Source organism: Leopardus geoffroyi, chromosome B4 (assembly GCF_018350155.1).
Source record: "Leopardus geoffroyi isolate Oge1 chromosome B4, O.geoffroyi_Oge1_pat1.0, whole genome shotgun sequence".
Lineage (NCBI taxonomy): Eukaryota > Metazoa > Chordata > Mammalia > Carnivora > Felidae > Leopardus > Leopardus geoffroyi.
Window position 1 is genome coordinate 27342261 of NC_059341.1, and position 20762 is coordinate 27363022.

Consider the following 20762-nt stretch of genomic DNA (forward strand, 5'->3'; position numbering starts at 1 on the left):
TCTGTGAAATGTATCTCTACTATCTTATTTTTAAATATTTTAAACTCATGCCTTTCTCCAGTGATAGTACATTAAAGATTTATCTTATGTCTATTTGTCAAATGCATTAACATTTACTTTGAACACCTGTAACTATGGCATCTTGAAACAAAGTAACAATTCAGGGGCACTGGTGGCTCTGTTGGTTAAGCATCCAACTTCTACTCAGGTCATGATCTCACAGTTCATGATTTTGAGCCCCACATTGGGCTCTCTGCTGTCAGCACAAAGCCCTCTTCAGACCCTCTGTCCCCCCCGCCCCCCACCGCCCTTCCCTTGCTTGTGCTCACTCTCTCTCTCTCAAAAACAAACATTAAAAAAATTAATAAAACAATAAAATAATTCATTTGTAGAGTGAGCCATTTTTCTGAAAAATTTTCCACCACCCCTCCAAGTCTTTCTTCAACTATGCATTTTTTTTTTTTTTGCAAACATTTATGCCTATGGAATATTTCAATATATCTCACCCTGGCTGGGTCAGGTTCTGTTTACTTGCTGATTTTCCCTCCCTCTCTCTCTTCCCTTCCCCTGCCCAGACATCTTGTTTCCCTTTATATTTTAATTTGAAGAAAATTCCATTCTTATTTGGTGATAGAGCCAAATCAATCAATCAACCAACCAACCATTGGTCAATTAAACATTTATTCAAGTGTGATCTATATGCTCTGTATTGAAATAGTTACCAGAGTTGGAGGAAGGTTATCTCAAAGTCTATAAATACCATCACTATGTTTATCATGTATTCTGACTCCTCCATACATTCAATCAATAATTACTAAATATTATCAGTACAAAATGAAGTGGGAAATTTCAAACTTGGGATTATAGGAAATGCTGAAGCAGTGACCCGACCACCATTCCTGAGAGTTCATTACATACCAAGTACTAAGCTCAGCACTTTGGTCATCTTGTTTTATTCTCTTAATAGCCCACCTTCGATGCGGCAGGAAACTGAAGCCCAGGGAGGGGTCAGATGCCCAGCCTCACATGGCTGATAAGCAGCAGACTCAACGCTCAGAGCCTCAGTCTAGCAGGTGTTCATGCTCTGGCAGGCATCAGAAAATGTGTCCCAAGAAAAGGGCTTAGTGGGCTGGGCCCTAAAAGTGGCCAAGTGGCCAGAAGGAGCAATTCTGAGGGCGAGGCAGTGTGGGGGGAAGCGTAGGTGTGTCTGGGGGACAGTGCAGGGGTGCGGTGATGGGAGGCGGCAGGGAAGTGCTGGGAGGAGAGAGGCAGAGGTGTGGGCACAGAAGGAGCATTGTGCCCGACTGTGGAGTGAAATGAAGAAAGGGGGTCAGATCACCAGGAATATTGTACGGAGCCCCCGGCATGCTTTTCTAGTCCCTGACTTTCCTGGTAATTGCAGGGCATGAACCCTCCTGCCCCAGGTCTGTGACAGAGGCTTCTCAACTTAGCTGAGAGGTTTCCTGGACTCTGCTGTTCAAGGAGCACCCTGTGGCCACCCCCATTTGCTGTTCTTGCTGTGGTAAAACGCACATAACACAAAAATAGTCTTTTTGAACCATTTTTACAGTGTGCAATTAAGTGGTGTTCAGTAGGTTCACAACATGGTGCAACCATCTAATTCCAGACAAGTTTTCCATCATCACAAAGGGATATCTTACACCCTCTAAATCCTACACTCAGTCCCCACTCTTCCAGCCCCTGACAACCAACCACTGATCTGCTTTCTGTCTCTATGGATTGGCCCATTCTGGACATTTCAGAGAGATGGGATCATACGATATGTGGCCTTTGGTACCCGGTTTCTTCATCTTGGCACCAAGTTTTAAAGTTCATCCGCGACGTAGCATGAATCAATACTTCATTCCTTGGCACGACTGAATGATATTCCGTGGTGTGCGTCCATCACGTTTTGCTCATCCAGTCATCACTCGATGGACGTTTGAGTCGTTCTCGCCTTTCAGCTGCTGCGAACAGTGCTGCGGTGACATTCATGGGCAAGTTTTTGTTGGAGCTCATGTTTTCAGTTCTTTTGGATGAAAGCACAGGAGTGGGATTGCGGGGTCATTTAACTCCACGTTAAACTTTGTGAGGCGTTGCCACACTGCGTTCCACAGGGTCTGCGTCACTTCACGGTCCCGCCAGCATGTGCGAGTGCTTCGGTGCCCTCACGCCCTCGCCAACGTTGGTTACTTCCCGTTTTTATTTTATTACATCCATTCTGGTGGGTGTGAAACACTGTGTCGTTGTGGTTTCGATTTGCATTTCCCTCATGACACCGAGCATCTTTTCACTCGTTTGTTGACCATTTGCTCAGTTCACATTTTATTCCCTTTATTCAGCTCTATTCTTTTTTTTTTTTTTTAAATAAATGCTTTTATTTGTTTTTGAGAGAGAGAGAGAGCATGAATGGGGCAGGGGCAGAGAGAAAGGGAGAGAGAGAACCACAAGCAGGCTCTGTGCTGACAGCAGTGAGCCCGACGTGGGGCTCAAATCCACGAACCATGAGATCGTGACCTGAGCCGAAGTTGGACGCTCAATAGACTGAGCCACCCAGGTGCCCCTCGGCTCTATTCTTGATACATAAGTCCTGTGATTTACCACTTCTTGTCACATTACATGTTTATTTATCTATCTCTCCTGTGACTAGGTGATCTCCAGGGTCAGGGACTCTGTTTTGTTCATGGTTGTGTCTCAGTACCTGGGACAGGGTTTGGTACTGCAGGGACTTGGTATGTATTTGCAGAATAACTAAAGATCAAATTATGCTTATTCCCCACAGCCCTGAGCCTGAGGCCTCACCTTCCTGCTGATGGGTCAGCAGAAGGGCAGCATTGTGAAGGGAGAGCCAGAGCTGGTCGGTACATCAGTCCTGACCATGCTCCCACCCTCCCTACCCTCAGCTCAGGTTGCTAGAGCCATAGTGCCCTTCTGCCATCCACCCACCCTTTGGATTTTGGGGAGAGAAGTGGGAACAGCAAAGTACTTATAGAGATAGTCAAGGTTTGAAGTCATGAGAGCCAGAGCTAAGGCGGCAGCAGCAAGAACAGAGTGGGAGGAATACCTAGCAGGGGGATATTTAAGGAAAAATCAGTAAAACTAGATGACTGGCTGAAGTGTCAATCAAAGTAACTTCAAATTTTGAACTTGGAAGGTTGAGAAATCAGTGGCACCATTAGCCATGAAAGGAAGTTGGGAGAAAGAGTGTCTGGGAACAGGGGAAGGGAAGCTTGCTTTACATTGAGTTTGAGAAGAAAACAAAGAGATGGGAATGTGCATGCTGAGGTGGCAGTGGCAGACACAGCCCTTGACTCGAGGAGACCAGAAGGAAGATCCTCTTGATAAGGGAAGGTCAAGCATCCAGGACATCTATGAGATGTCCAACTCAGAGAATGGACAGAGCTCCAGAGAGAAGGGAGAGAGGCATAAAGAGGGAGGGAATTGCGTAAGTGTTGCTCTGGTGAGTGTGGGTAGTAGAAGAGGGGGGAGCAAAGGAAAGAGGGACAGGGGGCAGAGTACAGGGAGAAACCTAGAGTTGGGCAATGTTGATGCAGAAGAGAGGAAAGTGAGGGGAGGTAGGACACAGATGAGGGAGCACAACAAAGGAAGTGGGGAGGGAGAGAGGAGAGGGAGAGGTGGGTTAGGAAGAGGAGGAGGCAGTGAAGGGTTGGTATTCCAGAATACTTTCCACCTGTTCAGAAGCAAGAGAGAGAGAGTGAGAGATGGGGAACAGAGAGAGATTTGGCAATTGACTTGTGGGTCCACCTTTTTCCCTGCCCCCTCTGCCCCCTCAGTCTCTCCAAACACTGTAAAACTAGCCTCGCCTGACCACCTGCAGCCCAGGACCTTCCAGATGAAAGGCTGGTAATGAGTAAAGTCCGGACTTTTCATTCAGAGAGTTTATAAGAACATTCCTGAGACAGGGAGCCTTTGAGGCTTCACATGGCTTCTTTGTCCCATGGAGCAAAGTTCTGCCCTGCACATGGGTATTCTCTGCACTCTGTGGAACCATGGTAGAGAATGACCTCAGTACACACGACGGAAGTATCTAAAGATCCCTGAGCACAGGGGCATGTGAGAAAAGCAGCCTGGGGAAGAATGAAGGAGCTCGGCCCTTGGAGGATGGTGGGGAGCAGCTCCAAGGGTCTCGGTCTACAGCTCTGGTTCATGTATTTCAACCGGCTAAGTTGGGCCAAGGACTCCAAGCTCAGCTGCATCCAGATGCAGGGGTGGAGACAATCTACTCCCAAAGTGTTTAGTGGGGAGCGTGTTTATGGGAACTTGCCAAAAACATGTGTGAGCTAATTTTTTTTTTTTTAATATGAAGGACATGGAGGTTTTCTCTTCCATCAAAATGTAGGCTGACCTATATTTATGAAGAAGGCACTTACTACTTAGGATGGAAACTTTGACTTGGGAAAGAGTATTTAGTGGCAGAAATCTCCTCTCACAGACTCCATGGAGACTCCAATGAGGGGATGGTCCCTGCTGTCCTTCCTTGCTGGCTAAGGACACCGAGGAGGGTGCTTGGTGTCACCGGGGATGATGGGGATGATGAGCCTCTCACTTTGTGTCCCTGTTCTGAAGTCTTAATAAAGGGTCTTCTGAAAAGAGATTATAGAAGAGAAGTGCAAAGAAACCAGGTGCTGTGGGGGCCAGTGTGTAGGGCTTCTTACATACAGCTCTGGTCTCCCTACCTCCCTAACACACCCAGCCAGGAGGATAATAACTGAGAAATTAAACGGGAGAACGGGCACCTTGTGAGTTATCCAAGCTTAAAGATGTATAGCCCAATGTGTTGATCCAAATTAACCCTCTGTGCTACTGCAGGCTTTGCAGTGATAAAATTCCAGAGAATGTACTCGCTTTTACATGATGCACCCTTCCCTGTTGTAAAACATCTGTTTAAAATAATAGATGATGTTTAAGGCATCATCTATAATAATGGTTTTAATGTTCTGGCATTGTGTTTGAGCAGAAACACTGGTAGGGGTCTTAGTGCCATAGGATGTTTTATCCTAGATACTGCGGCTTCCTAGATATTGCCTCAAGGATATGAGTGATTACATGGGTTAGCACAGTTGGATTAAAGCTGGGTCTGAGCCATTTCAGGATTTAAGATGTAAAACCACCATTGTGGACTTTTGCACACAAACTGTAAAAATCAGCCTTTGATCTTTTATGTTTATCAAAAGCAGTAATGCCAGTTAATGCCAAAGCTAATTTATAATGGCAGATGATGAAAATAAAACAGCTACCCCACTGGCTTAATTTAGGCTTTGAAAAGTATTTTTTTAACGTTTATTTATTTATTTTGAGAGACAGAGAGAGAGAAAGAGAGAGAGAGAGCATGATAGGGGAGGGAGAGAGAGAGAAGGAGAGGGAGAATCCCAACTGGGACTCCACACTCAGCCCTGGAGGCCAATCTCCATCTCATGACGGCCAGATCATGACCTGAGCCAAAATCAAGAGTCAGATGCTTAACCAACTGAGCCACCCAGGGCATGTAGGCTTTAAAAAGTATACGATGAATTATTTTCTAATAGCCTTACCTTGCTGATTCTTAACTTTCTTAAATTAATACTGAAGTCATGTTTACATTTCAGCACACACAAACTGAAGATGAGGAATTGGGCCAGAAAACTGGCAGAAGGAGCCCCTTCGGGGTTAGATGTCACCCACCACGAGACAGGGCTTCGGAGAAGCATTGTGAAGCTCAGCTTTTGTCTTCTTGTCATCCTTTTCGATGCCAGCCGTAAAAGGGTGTCTAAAAATTAGTTTCACCTCTCCCCTGGGTACTCTCCTAAGCGAAATCATTGCCAACTAGACTTAGCAAAGCAGGGCAATATGGCACCACAGTTAAGAGGGTAGAGTTAGAAATCGAACCCACTAGGTTGGCTCCCCAGTCTGCCTCTTTCCTAGAACCTTAACTTCCCTAAGCTTCAGTTTCCTGATCTGTAAAATCAAAATAATAAAAGCTCCTAGCCCTCAGGAATGTTATGACAATTAAGTAAGTTAATGTATGCAAAGCTTTTAGCACATTCAATCCGAGTTAACTATTATTATCTCAGGTAACCTGTGAATAACAGAAGTGAGCTGCAATCTTTCAGCCAACCGCCAGCCTGCCTCTTTTTTTTTCCCTCCTGTGAGTTTAGTTATAAAGCACAGCTCTGATGAAGTTACTCCCCTGCTCAAAACTGGGGGTGGGGGTGGGGGTGGGGGCTGGAATTAAGTCCAAACCCCTACAGCTGCCATGAGGGGCCTCTCCTGAAGGTGTTTCTCTCTTCCTTCCCACCAGCAACCCTCTCCAGCCCTGTGAGCCCTACATTCCAGCACCCCTAAAATCATAGCCCTTTCCTGCAAAAGCCCTATGCCCCAAGCCCTCTCTCTGTGAGTTAGCTCCCAATTCCCTCATTCTTGGTGCCCTTTCCTCCCCATCTCTGCCTGCCGGCTAGTCCCCATCAGAACCAGTCAAGCTGGAGTTAATTCCTTCTGGTGGGTTTCCATACTTTGTGCCTTTACTGTAGCACTAACCATGCTCACTTTGAATTATGCCTCCTGTTTTATACAGCAAGCTCCCTGAAACCTGGAACAAGATCTTCTTCAATTTTATGCCTCATATAGTACTTTGCATGCTACTTTGACCATAACCAAAGAGCAGAAAAGGTTGGTTGAATTGAACTGAAAAGTTGTAGGTCTCTAATTGTAGGTCATTCGAGTAACAATAGGGATAGAGGAAAGGTTTGTTTGGAATCAAAAGATCTGGATATTTAAGTGTGTGTGTGTGTGTGTGTGTGTGTGACTTAAACACACACACACACACACACACACACACACATAATATACATAGATTTCCTCATCTGTGAAATACACATATGACATACGAAGTTCCTTTCAACTCTGAATCTCTGTGTATCTGGGTTACTGGCCTTCCCCCCATTTTTTTTAACGTTTGTTAATTAATTAATTAATTAATTTATTTTGAGAGACAGTTTGAGTGGAGGAGGGGCAGAGAGTGGGAGGGAGAGAATCTCAAGCAGGCTCCTTACTGCCAGCGCATAGCCCAACGTGGGGCTTGAACCCATGAAACTGGGAGATCATGACCTGAGCTAAAATCAAGAGTCATATGCTTAACTGACTGATCCACTCAGGTGCCGCAAAATGTTTACTTATTTTTGAGACAAAGAGAGAGCATGAGCGGGGAAAGGGCAGAAAGAGGGAGACAGAGGATCCGAAGCAGGCTCTGCACTGACAGCAGAGAGCCCAATGAGGGGCTCGAACCCACAAATCACAAGATCATGACCTGAGCCAAAATCTGACGCTTACCCGACTGAGCCACCCAGGTGCCCCTGCCTCCCTATCCTTATACGACACCTGTAAATATTATGGCAAAAGTATAACCAGGGCTCTGCCCTCTAGAGCCATGTGAAGTTGACTAGGCAAGAGGTGAGTCACCAAGAGTGCTCTGAAAGGTAGTGGGCCACCTCATCCTCTGGCCCAGCTGGCCTTTCCCAGGCAGGGGCCACAGCGGAATTGGCTCATTATTTCAGTCCTGCTTTTGAAGTCAGAATGTGGCAGGTTTTCTGTTCTTCCTTGCACTACCTCACATGCATGTTAGTACCTTGCTCACAGGAGACACCCCATAAATATCTCTTTAATGAGTGGATAATCTTTCATCAAATTAATAATAATAATAATAATAATAATAATAATTTTAAACACATCTATGACAGGAGTCTGTGCTTAAAAACAAGCCCACAATTTCTACTGAGTAATGGATCCTCCTCTGTACATTATGCATATACTAGCCCACTTAATTGTTACAACACTCTGTGGGTTAGGAGCTATAAATTCAGACTTTTTGTTGTTGTATCTAGCAGTGATCACATAACATTATTTGTTGAGCTTATCACTATCCAAAATTATTTTATATACGTTCATGTTTATTATACTTCTCCCTATAAATGGAGATAGGGATTCCCCCCCCGCCCCTGTCATCTTATGCATGGCTGTTTCCCTAGCATAGTGCCTGGCCCATAGAAGATACTCAATAGATACTCGCTAAAGAGAATTGTGATTTATATCAAGACTTTGGTACTAAATAAGGTCTATGAGAAAGAGATAATTTTAACCAGTGAAGCAACCTCATTCTGAAAAAGAGAATGCGGCCTGAGGTATAAGTAGTTGGTTGAGTTTAGGGAGGGTGGCGGTGCGTAGACTAATGAAAGTTGTTTTTTTTTTAACCCTTGATTTGTTTAGATAAAACTGTAATGAGGCAGAAAATGGGAAGATGGGAATCCCCTGAAGGTTTTGGAAATGATTATCAGAGACCTTTCTTTCCTAATGTTGTCTGTTTCGAAGGTAGGGAGTAAGATGAGTTGGGGATAATTGTAGGTTTCATTTTCCCCACTTTTTAATATTTTTAAGGGCAAGCATGAAAACTAAGCAGATCAGGATTCCTGGGTGGTTCAGTCTGTTAGGCCTCTGACTCTTGATTTCAGCTCAGGTCATGATTTCATAGTTTGTGGGATCAGGTCCTGTGTTAGGGTCCATGCCAAGAGCACAGAGCCTGCTTGGGATTCTCTCTCTTCCTCTGCTCCTCCCCCATGTAGTCATTGTCTCTCAATAAATAAATAAATAAATAAATAAATAAATATTAAAAAAAATAAGCAGATTGGAAATTTAGAGGAAGTCTACGGAAGAGATAACAGAAAAAGTCCAGGTGGAGGATAAACTAAAAATCTCAAAAGCCAACACAGCTTTCCTGGCAGACAGATGGCAAACAAGAAGTTCAGAGGCTATCAAGTGAAGGAAATCAAGTGAAGGAAACAGTGGGGAAAAATAAAAAAAAAAAAATGCACTGTTAAGAAAAGAAACACAGACGTAGTTCAATTTGCCAGCATGAGAGCTATTTTAAGGAAATGAGAAGTTTGGAGGGTGGGGCGAAGGTAGTTAAGTGGAGCAAATAAGGGAGCAGTAGGGGGATTTTTAGGTTAGAGATTTCATGGCAAAAAGTTATGGGACGATAAGAACTTTGGCATGGTGGTTAAAGATATAAGTCATCCCAGAGACTAAAGAGACTTTACAAAAAGATGTGAATGTGTTAGGAATCAGAGGACACCTGTCATTCTAAAGATCTTACAAACAACCCAGAATTCATTCATTCTTTCATTTATTGAACATAAGCCAGCTACTGGGGCTACAAAGATGGATGAATTGGGCCAAACACAATCTCTCTCTTAGAGTATGCAAATCAATAAATTAGATGATCTCACTGGTGAATATGTATGTTCAAGTAGGTGTTCTGGGCAAAGGAGTTCACATGGAAGCATGAATAACAAAAGAGCCAGGTCTGCATTGGCTGAGGAGGGTTGGAGGTATAAGCAGGCTTTCCAAGGAGTGGCATTAGAACTGGGATCTTGAAAGGGAGAGGAAGGAAGTTGGGTGGAAGAATCCTTCTAGATAGAGGGAACAGCATATGCAAAGCCCTACGGAGGAAGGTTCATGGCACCTTCAGGAAATAGAAGGAAAACCAGCGTAGCTAGAAAACAAAGAGTCAGGAGGTTGGGATGAAGTAAGGCAGGAGAAGTAGACAAAGCCACATAAGGCAGCCCAGGAAGTCATGGTCATCGTCTAGGGATTTATCTCAAGAGCAGTAGGACATCATATGGAACTACAATTTCTTCCTTGTGGGAAGGATGAGATGCACGGAGTGGCTGGGCTTTTCAGATAACCAAAATTCACTCATTTGTGTGCCAAAAATGCCTATATTTTTACCACCTTCTACAGACAAAGGTCTGGATGAGGTTTGCTCATTTTCTATCCTTCCTGAGGTTTATATCCCTGAATTCTTAACATTTTTCTCAATGGAGCAATGCATCAAATATTGTACTTCTGAGGTATAAAGGCTGCTTGTCCTATGCTCAGTAATCCTAGACTATTTGTCTCTTTGAGTCCTGGTCTGTTTTCAACCTTTTTCATTTACAGTTGCTGCCATTGTGTCTGCCTCTCTATATAGTTGAACGCTCCAGTCTGTTGTGGAATGAAAAATCAGAGAACCAAATCAAGAGGCTTCAGATGAGCTTGAGTACATGGGCTTTGTGGCTCCCTTGGTACCTTTTAGGTTTCCTCCTACGCGCTTTGATGCTCTAAGTGGCAAGGTGACTGGAGTGGGTTTCAGCTGGTACCTTAGAGCTGTGTTGTACAATACGGTAGCCTCTAGCCACATGCGGCTGTTTAGACTTCATCAGTTAACATTGAGTAAAGTTAACAATTCAGTCCTTAGTCTCATTAACCACATTTCAAGTGCTCAATGACCACGTGTGGCCAGTGGCCACCCTAAGAGACAGCACAAATCTGAACACTTCTATTATCACGGGAAGTTGAATTGGACAGTACTGTCTTAAGATGTTGGTGGAGACCATGAACTGAATAATCTATAGTCTTGTCATTCATATTTTTAAACATCTATCTGACAGTGACTCTAGGCATGTACCAAATGCAGAACCGGATGTGGCCTTTCTTGTTCCTCCAAGCTTACAAAAATACATCCGTAAATTGTTCCTTTCAGAATTGTTATAATTACTGTAATGCTATTGAAGAAATGCTTAAAGATCTGCTATTTCCAGCAGAGAAATGGACTCCAAGCTCATTAAAATTCTACAGTTTCTCCCTGGAAAATCTGAGCTCTTGCTTGATTCACCTTCCCACAGTGTCTCCAAATAGATACACGTTACATATATGCCATGCAGCCTTAATTATCTGTTGGAGAAATTCGATGGCACCGCCCGAGCCTCCATCAGTTACACCTCAACTTCAGGAAACCAGGTATGTTCAGGAACCTGAGACCTTGGCACAAGCAGATGCTCATTAAAAAAAAAAAAATCAGCTTGTTGAACTGATGAGCTAGTTATCCTATGTTCTGAGCTCAGAATAGCAAATGAAGAAGAAATAGATCGAAGATAGTCTGTCTGAATGTTATATAAAAGTCATGTCAAGGTGTGATGAATAATGCATTAGAGATGCCTTGATTTTCATTATGTGCTAGCTTGAGAATGTGGTCTGTGTCTAGATGCACAGATCATAACGCAGTCATAATGGCATGGATACAGGATCACTAATCCCTGGGATGATGCTGTAAGACAGGTAGCATTCTCGTTTTATAGATGAGGAAATTGAGGCTCAGGGAGATGAGGTTAGGGGCACAGCGGGAGTCCAGCTCAAAGCTGTGGTGACTGTAGGCCCCCAGGGCTAGCTCTCAGATGCTTGTTCCTCTGTCTCCTGGGACAGGACAAGGCAGGCAGGCAGCAAGGCAGAGTGACTGGGAGAGCAGGACTTTATGGTCCAGGCTGCTCAAATTTTTCTGGAATCTTCTCCTCATTGTAGCTCCTCAGGTGACGGGTGGTATGACTTGTGTGCACTGAACCTTGACTCTTACTGACGGTGAAAAAAAAAGTGAAACACGGCATGTTTTTTTTTTTGTCGTTGTTGTCAGCTGACTCAACATGGCATGACTTTCAGAGAGAAGTTCCGCTTTATTTAAAAGCGACAAATAAGCAAACAGAAACAAACAAACCTGCAAAAAAAAGTTCTCCAGGATGAATGGGAACAGACTGCCTCCTGCTAATTTGGTCATTTGTTATTACTGCTGCTTCTGAGAGAAAGTACTGTCCATGGCAAGGCTAGGGTTTTTGGATTCTGCAAGGCCTCTTCCCTAGAGAAACTTAACAGCTAACCTGAGTGACTCATACATGTTTTTTCTCAGCACCTGTCTTGTGTTCGGCACTCATGATCCAAGGGTCAGTGAGATGCAGTCCTTACCCGAGAGGAGTCCGTGGTCTGGCCTGGGAGAACCACACATTGGCAAATAATTAAACACAGCAGGATAAATGTTATGATACCAGGACATAGGAAGCGTGAATGACTTGAGTACTAAATACATACGTTCAACCCCAAATCTCAAGTTAGGTCAGGGTGAATGAGGATGCCAGCTTAGAAAGGGGACAGCTAGGAGCAGGCTGTGGTTAGCACTGAGGGAATACAGGCACGATGTCTGGGACATAGACACCCATTGCTGAGGTCACAGGGCTACTGGGAAAGCTGGCCCAGGACTTAATTTAGAATAATAGTTTTATAAACTGCCGTTCACTCAGAGAGAGAATCAGTTTTAATAGTTGGCTGGTAAATATCAGCAATACTGAACTAGAAGTGAAGAAATGGGCCTGGTGACAAAGATAACTTCAAGAGATGAGAGTCATGGACTCATCCATCGGGGCAAAATTGGGAACTGCAAGTTCATTGGGGGCACGGACCATGGAAGGACCTAGAATCCCAGGGCACAAAGAGCGGACATACAGTTTGTCCCAAGGCCACATCCTACTAGGGAGAAGGATGAAATGATCAGAGGGACTCAGAATCACACCATAGTTTACAATGCACCAGCCTGAACCCATCCTGGACTGAAGTCTAAATCACTGGGTCCAACATCCTACTCAGACAATTTGAATGGAACTTATCTCTGGTGAGAGCTAGATGTTCTCCTTGGCACTTCCGAATGGGGGACTTTGTAGGCTCGTTTTAGAGAGAGTGTGGGAGGAGGAAAAGATGGGAAACTACCCCACACCTCAGTGAGTTCAGGGAGAGAGAAATTCGGGCAGAAGATTGGATAATGAAAATGACGGAGACGGGCAGGCTAAATCTGTGAGATGTGTGGGCAAGAAGAAAATAAGGTAGGAGTGGGTGGCTGGCCTTTACAAAGGCAAGAATGGAGCTTTAGTTTAGAGCAGTGAGAAAACCAGTTTCTTTCCATAAGACCACCACCTGTCTCCCCCAAGACTGTGTGGGGTGGAGTGCAGGAGGCAGTAGAACTCCTTTGCTTTCAACAAGAAGGCAGGCATTCTGTACAGCCCCCTGAGCAGCGACAGCAACTCCACAGCACCTGGTGGTCTGACTCACTCCTTTCTTTGCGCCTCCCATCATTCACAGCCCTGCCATCCTGCACCAGTGCACATGTCATGAATGTTCACCTGGGCTTCAATACCAGTGATGACAAAGCGGGAAGGCAAGTTCCTGCTGACTTCCTAGAGTGACCCTAAAAGAAGCATCACTTACCTTTCTTCTATATGGCAGTGCCTTCTTATGCCCACTGAGTCCCTGGGGGCCTACCAAGGTTCTAGGCAAGATTAGACTGAGTCCTAGGAAGTCCCCTCTAAAACAAGATGCCCAAGCTCTCACATGAAAGCCTAATTATTGCAAACAATAGCCAATAACCCAATAGTCTTTAAAAAAATGTTAATGTTTATTTATTTTTGAGAGAGAGACAGAGCGCAAGCAGGGGAGGGGCAGAGAGAGGGGGAGACACGGAATCTGAAGCAGACTCCAGGCTCTGAGCTGTCAGCACAGAGCCCAATGTGGGGCTCGAACTCACAAACTGGGAGATCATAACCTGACCCAAAGTCGGATGCTCAACTGACTAAGCCACCCAGGGGCCCTGCTGATAACCCAATATTCTACACAACCAACCAGTTTAGAGTTTACTTTGGAGATGCTTATTAAGGAAACTTGACCTCCCGGACGTCTGGGTGGCTCAGTCGCTTAAGTGTATGACTCAATTTTGACTCCGGTCGTGATCTCACAGTTCATGAGATCAAGCCCCACATAGGGCTCTGCTCTGACAGCATGAGACTGCTTGGGATTCTCTCTCTCTCCCTCTCTCTCTGCCCTGCCCCCACTCATGCACACATATTCTTTCTCAAAAATAAATGAATAAACATTGAAAACAAAAAGAAACTTGACCTCCAAGTAGTTGCTGAATCTCAAAGCCACATTCTGTCTCTGGGGCTCCTTTGGCTTTGGTGCTGCCACTAGACTTAAGGCCTGAGTGTCAGAGGACTGTCCTGATAATACAAGAAGGCTACATACAAGAGGCTGGAGTTCAGGAGGTATTTGCAGGAACTCAAGGATGCAAGGCATTCAACCATCCCACATGCAGATGCTCAGCACCCCACCCACCCTCTTTCTCCGTTTGTCCCACAGTCCTGAGGGGGCCAGCTGCAGGCCTTCCGTTTGTCTCACACCTGTCCACAGGCAGCTTATATGCACCAACGATTTTACTGAGTTGCCAATTCTAAACAATCCAAACTGACACGGGTGCCCAGATGTGAAAAACAATGGGCTTGTAAGCAGCCCTAATATATGGACACCAAAAAGTTATTCTAGAGTAAGCATGCCATTGGGACCCACATGGACAGAGTAGGAGACCATCTGTGGATTTGGGTAACATTTAAACCACGGCCAGCGAGCGTGACACCTTAGTTGTGGCTGAAGGCAGATTCCTTTTATTACTTGGTCTCAGGATGTAGATCAGAGCACGGACCTTTCACATCTCAAAATCGGAAAGTACAGTAGACTTAACATCCGGGACCTTGGCATATGTGCACATACGAATTTGAATTCCTTCCGTAGTATATCCTTTCCATTGTTTTCTAATGTATCAAAACCATCTATTTTCTGGCAAAAACCCACGGCTCACTTGGAGCTTTTTGCACTTTTCACTTTCAAAATCAGCATACTTCGTTGGCTTTCTTTACAGAACTTTTCCTCAGCAGAACACTTTCAATGGCGCCTCACGAGAGTTACTGAGCAGAAAAATGGCGAAACCTGAGTTGAAATGCAGATGCCAAGCAGTGAGCCAAGCTGGTCGCCAGCTAAGCGGCTGGCCCTCACCCCAGACAACTGCTCTTGGGCCATTCCAGTCCATGCCTCAGCAGAAGAACAAATTATTACATGTCACAGGCTTTTGGGGTTGTTCACAGAGAGTCCAGACCAGGAACAGTTGATCTGCAAATGTCCATCATCCAACGTGCTGGCGCTGGCACTATTATTGATCCTGCCTTCAGGAAGGAAAAGGCTTCTTTTTTTTTTTTTTTTTTTTTTTTTTTAATTTTTTTTTTTTCAACGTTTATTTATTTTTGGGACAGAGAGAGACAGAGCATGAACGGGGGAGGGGCAGAGAGAGAGGGAGACACAGAATCGGAAACAGGCTCCAGGCTCTGAGCCATCAACCCAGAGCCCGACGCGGGGCTCGAACTCACGGACCGCGAGATCGTGACCTGGCTGAAGTCGGACGCTCAACCGACTGCGCCACCCAGGCGCCCCGAAAAGGCTTCTTTTTGAAGCCTCAGGAGCCACTCACTATGGGGGCTGTGTGACCTACGGCACTGGGCTTTGTGCTTAGAGGGGAGACTTTTGCTGAGGATGTTGGCCATGGGTTCAGGTGTCCATGAGGAGAGCCCTCGGGTGTTTCTTCCCTCCAGTGGGGCTGCTGGCTCCTGTTTGCAGGGCCTGGGGGTTGAGTGGGGGAGGGAAGGGTGGTTGTGATGGTTTTGATGACTATGGAGGCTCCCAGCTGCTCTGTTCTGCCTGCCACCATAAGCCAGGAGCTGTGGTTAGGCGCTGCTGTGCAAATATGTGTCTTTGGCCCTTCCTGCCGCCATGGCCCTACTTGGATCTCCACGTCCAACCGCCCATTCTCCGACCTCCTGCCCGGCCCCTGTCTCCACGCTCCACTCTTCTTTCTCCTTCCAGAGGATCCCTCTGTGTTGTAGAAAACGTACTCTGTGATTTTAGACCTAAAGTAGGTTGAGAAGAACTTACTAGAGTTTCGAATATGGTTATTGCCATCATGAGGACATTCAAATAGCTTTACATGCATTTCCACCTTCTTAACTCCTACACTCATCTGAGAAAATTTGACGTCAGTTCCCATGTGTCAGCCCCCCCCCCCTCCTTTTGACAGGAACTTCCTTTAAAGATAAATTTAAACAGAAATTCCATTATGCCATTAGAATCTCATCCAGAATCGCATCTATTTTTGAACAGTTTTTTCTTAGCGCTGTTTAGTGATCTTTTAATTATGCCAAACAACTGTCAGAACTCAGATTGCAGAGCTGCTCTCAAATGTACCAGTCATCTTTAAGTCACCATATTGTTACTCCTCCAGAGCTTGAATGCTTTTGGTTAGCCATGAAAACGAAGACAAGCCTCTGCACCTGTGGTCCCAAAAGAAGATTCATGAGTGTGGCCCCGCCCAGCTGGGAGGGCCCAGGCCAGTGCTCCATGTTCTCTAGGGGCTGGGTCTGCGCCAGGCTGCCATTTCTAATCTTGCCTGGGGCCTGGCTCTAATTCCCTCTCGCGCCCCCTATCTTATTTATCAATAGCATGTGAATTAGAGCAGAAGCTAACAGACAATGAGCTAATCATGGCCCACCCTTCTGCCTAGTGAGGACAGCTGTGTCCCAGAGGCCCGGATGAGCCACATTCCCTACAGTGACTTGATTTTCAGTTTCTGGAGTCCTGCTTCTCATGATCTGGTAGGACCTTTGGTCGAATATGGAAAGGGATTTAGGAGTTGACAAACATAAGATCTCGAATGTTCACATTTTTCTTCTTTTAACTCCCTCTTCTATCCACATCCCTCTGTGATTTCCTTTCACTTGTGCAAAGATTTTTTCTAAAACATTCCTCAAGCAATCAGCAAGTAAGCAGGTGGTGTCCCGGATGAGTTTTGCACTTTGATTTATTCTTGGGGTATTTTTAGTGTCATTGGCTTTGGAATCCAGGGAATATACAGAACACCATTCATCACGCTCCTGGACCAGCAGCTTTTTGGCTGATAACCCCTAAATTAAAGATGATAATACTTAATTAAATAAGTACCCATTAGGTTGAGAAGGAAAACGTCAGCATATTCTCTAGTCATTAGTAAAAGTTAACCACGTTACAAATCACCGATGTTGACTACTGGGACCCAGACATTCTTTTATCCATTTTCATAAATATAATTGGGAACAAAACAAGCCAGTCATTTTGAATTTATATTGAAACAATTGTGTTTCCATACATTATGAATAACTTTTACAGAGCAGAGTTGATGTGTGTGTGTGTGTGTGTGTGTGTACTTTAAAAGACCCCAAATACAGAAAAGTCTTTCTATTTGCTAGGCAGCCGGCATCTGCTGTTCTAGTCCCACAGATTAACTCATCCACAGTGACTTTTCACTCTTTCGGATAAATCAGACAGCGTCACTGGCTACAAAAATGGTGGTGGCCAGCCTGTGTGCTACGAAACAATTATCCAGCGAACTCTAGATATTTTTATGTGTTTCAGAAGGGACTTCCAAAAAGGTCTTCCAACATTTTGTCCCTAGACAGCCATTAGCAGCAGCTAAGAAAATATGGAAGGAGCATCCACATTTCACACCCCTCATCCCTGATGTTCCGCTGAGATTCGACAGATGGAAGCACAGCAGTAGCTTTGCGATAGCTGCCAAATAGGGCAGCCAGACTAAGCGGGGCGAGAAGAGGTGCTGTTCAAGGTGCTGAGAGACGGATGCTCCTCCTGCCTCCTCTCAGGTAGCCGTCCACAGACACCGTGGCAGCTCCTTCCGCTCACCAGTTAGAGGCCGCCGGAGGCAGAGGCCCAGCCTCACCACCAATGGAAGGAAGCCGCCCAGCCCTTCATTTCACAGATGGGGAAACCATGATGCAGAGAACGGAAAGCGACTTATCAAGGACACGGGACGTTTTAGGAAAGCTCCAGCCTCTTGACTCTCATCCCAGTGGTCAGTCTACCACATGCCAGGGTGCTGTTTCCATCACAGAAGCTAAAAAGGGGTTTAAGAACCAGATCCCTTTTGTCATCAATGGTTTCTAAAATTTGCCCTGAAGACGGGGAAAGACCCTTCTTGATTTGGGTTAATGAGTGTTATTTTTTAAACATCACCTCCCTCCTTGGGATAGAGATCAAGGCCTGGGAACCAAATGAACTTCATCTGATTCCTGCTTTTGAATCACTGGGTTTTTGAACTTTATTTATTTATTTTTTAAAAAGAAAGAAACTGAAATTGAATCTGGGCCTTTATCTTGCTATCTTCCAAACTATTTTTTTAATATGAAATTTATTGTCAAACTGGTTTCCATACAACACCCAGTGCTCATCACAACAGGTGCCCTCCTCAATAACCATCACCCACTTTCCCCTCCCTCCCACCCCCCATCAACCCCAAGAGTCTCTTATGGTTTGCCATAACTTTTTTTCCCCCTTCCCCCCCAAACTATTTGATTTAAAACCCGAACACTGAGCTGGCAGATCTCTCCATTTGCTCTAAGTAAACAAACGAACCATGAGGCCTGCAGTGAGGATCCCTCCAGCTTTGGCTGAGACCAACAGACTGAGAACAGCGTTGTGTTCTGGCACTCCTAAGGGTGACGATTTTATCCTGAACTTCCCGTGGGGAGATACTGCCATTTTGTATTTTAATACTAATGATCTCTCTTTGGGTATTTGAAGCTGTTTCACACTGCCTGTTTATAATGTTCACACTCAGACGCCTTTGCTCTTTTCCACCAGATCCACTCTCTATCTTCATTAGTTTTAAGCAAAACTTTACTAATGGTCAGTGAGGTGCCAGGTACCATGAAAGAAGAAAAAACTCCCCTGACTATTCCTCTCCCACATTCAGAAACAGTTGAATCAGGCAGTTGTGTTACAGATCAAATGATGTTGGAGAATGTGGTTTCAGTCTAGTAGCCAAGTGGGTTTAATACCGTGCCCCTAAATTATAGACCTGCTTTCAACTTCGGACAGTGTTGCTGCTGAACAACCACGGCCCCCACCTTGAGGACTGACTGTGTGTATGATGACTGGGAGGTTTGGGGGAGGAAGAGAGAAGGTGCTGAGCTGTGTTCAGTTCCTCCCAGACTTGACAGTGAAATGCCACCTTGCCTCGTGCCTGGGGTATGGTGTGTGTGGGAGTGGAGAGCCTGGAGTATGACTCTGTGTCACCAGTGGGGAATATGGCTTCCTCCATCCTACAGGTGACCCTAAATCAGAAGGGCTAGGCTTCCTGCCCAAGTCTCCAGACCCCAAGTCTGAGATTGGGTCCTCTATACCTACCCTCCTCTTCTGACAGATAACAGCAAGAGTTCTTTAGCAAGACATAAAAATCTACCAAAACTAAGAAGTTTGCTCTGTTTTTTTTTTTTAAAAAGGAGAGAAATATAGCAATATACCTTTTAGAAAGTTATTTCTGACTTCTTGGGTTGATTGAATTGCTTTTTTGTTAAGAAGTATATGAACATTTCTATTTCTTTTTATTTTAATTTTTAAAAAATGTTTTGCTTATTTTTGAGAGAGTACAAGTGGGGGAGGGGCAGAGAAAGAGGGAGACACAGGATCTGAAGCAGGCTCCAGGCTCTGAGCCATCAGCACAGAGCCCGACATGGGGCTTGAACTCGTGAACGGCGAGATCATGACCTGAGCTGAAGTCAGACATTTAACCAACTGAGCCACCCAGGCGCCGTGAACATTTTTACTTCTTTAATGTTTATTTATTTTTGAGAGAGATGGTGGGGGTTCTAGGGACAGAGAGAGGGGGTGACAGTGAATCCCAAGCAGGCTCCACACTTCAGCACAGAGCCCGATGTGGGACTCAATCTCACAAACTGTAAGATCATGACCTGAGCTGAAACCAAGAATCAGATGCTTAACTGACTGAGCCACCCAGGTGCCCTTATATGAACCTTTTTTAGATCATATGCCTCAAATTGGAAACAATTCAGGTCTACTGAATTCCCCCATCTCTTCCTCCAACATATGAGCTATGGGAAGGATCATGGTTAAAAAGCAAGGATGTCTTTTGTCAACTGGAAAACAAAAACGAAAACAAAACACCGAACAGCTTTTTCAATAGTGGGACTGGATTTACACCCAGGCTAGACAGTAATTGAGGACCCTAATTTGTGATGTGACTCTCAGATGACAAAAGTCACTGTTGAAAATCCAAAGCTAAGATAACTAAACTTCCCAACTTGGGCTACTGATGTCATCCGGCAGGCAAACCAAGAGAAGAGACCTCTTGATTGACTTGTCTAACGCAGCTCATTTTGAACTCAGTAGTAGACTCTATTTTCTGCCCTGTCAGTAAAACACACCCTTTGGGTTAATGCCCTGCACAGCTGACACACAATTTGTACTGATTTGTCTGCCAAAGGACAACTCAGTCCTTTGTGGAGGGGACAAGTTCAATGTCCAAAAAGCGGCAGACAATAAGTAGACATTTCTCATTGTTTTTCTGGGCAGCTCATCTTTTGTGCACTTCATACGTGTTCATCCTTCCTTGAGGAAAAATCCTCTAAAAAAATTTAAATGTACTGGTTTATTTTTCTGGTGGCAGTTTGATGCTAAAAAAAATTCTGAATTTTACATTTTCCAAAAGGGTTGGTAGAGATACAGAGTTTTATATATTTTGTCCATAAAATCCCATCCAATGCTCCATGTAGTTTCAATTTTTAACCTTTCAAAGGAGTTCATCTAAACAAATAAGGTTATATAGAGGGAGAGCTAGATTGGTGATAGAATTTGAGTAAACAAAGCTCTCTCCACTGCTATAGATTTCTACTGCACAGGTGAGCAGGGGAGGCAGTTAGGAGCCCACAGATCAGGCAACATCACCCTAACTCCATGGACACTCTTAGATACAATAGGTTAACTGAGTTATCAGTGATGCTAGAGATTAGGGCTCTTGGCCTAGTTACAGTGATTGGAGGGCATCTTCGAGGTCAACCCATCATTTCCCACTCACACACACAGTTTCCAACATCCACCCTTGGTTCTCATCTCTTTGGCTCATAATGTGTATTATCCCTCACTTGGAAGCCCTTTCTTCTTCCCATCCGGTGAGGGCATTTCATTCCCTTCAAGTA

At 44.8% G+C, this 20762-nt stretch overlaps 1 protein-coding gene across 1 annotated transcript in view; it reads left to right on the plus strand.

Moving 5' to 3' along the window:
* The window catches only part of JCAD (junctional cadherin 5 associated), an 83444-nt gene that overhangs the window by 649 nt on the left and 62033 nt on the right, over positions 1-20762 (plus strand). The window lies entirely within an intron of this gene.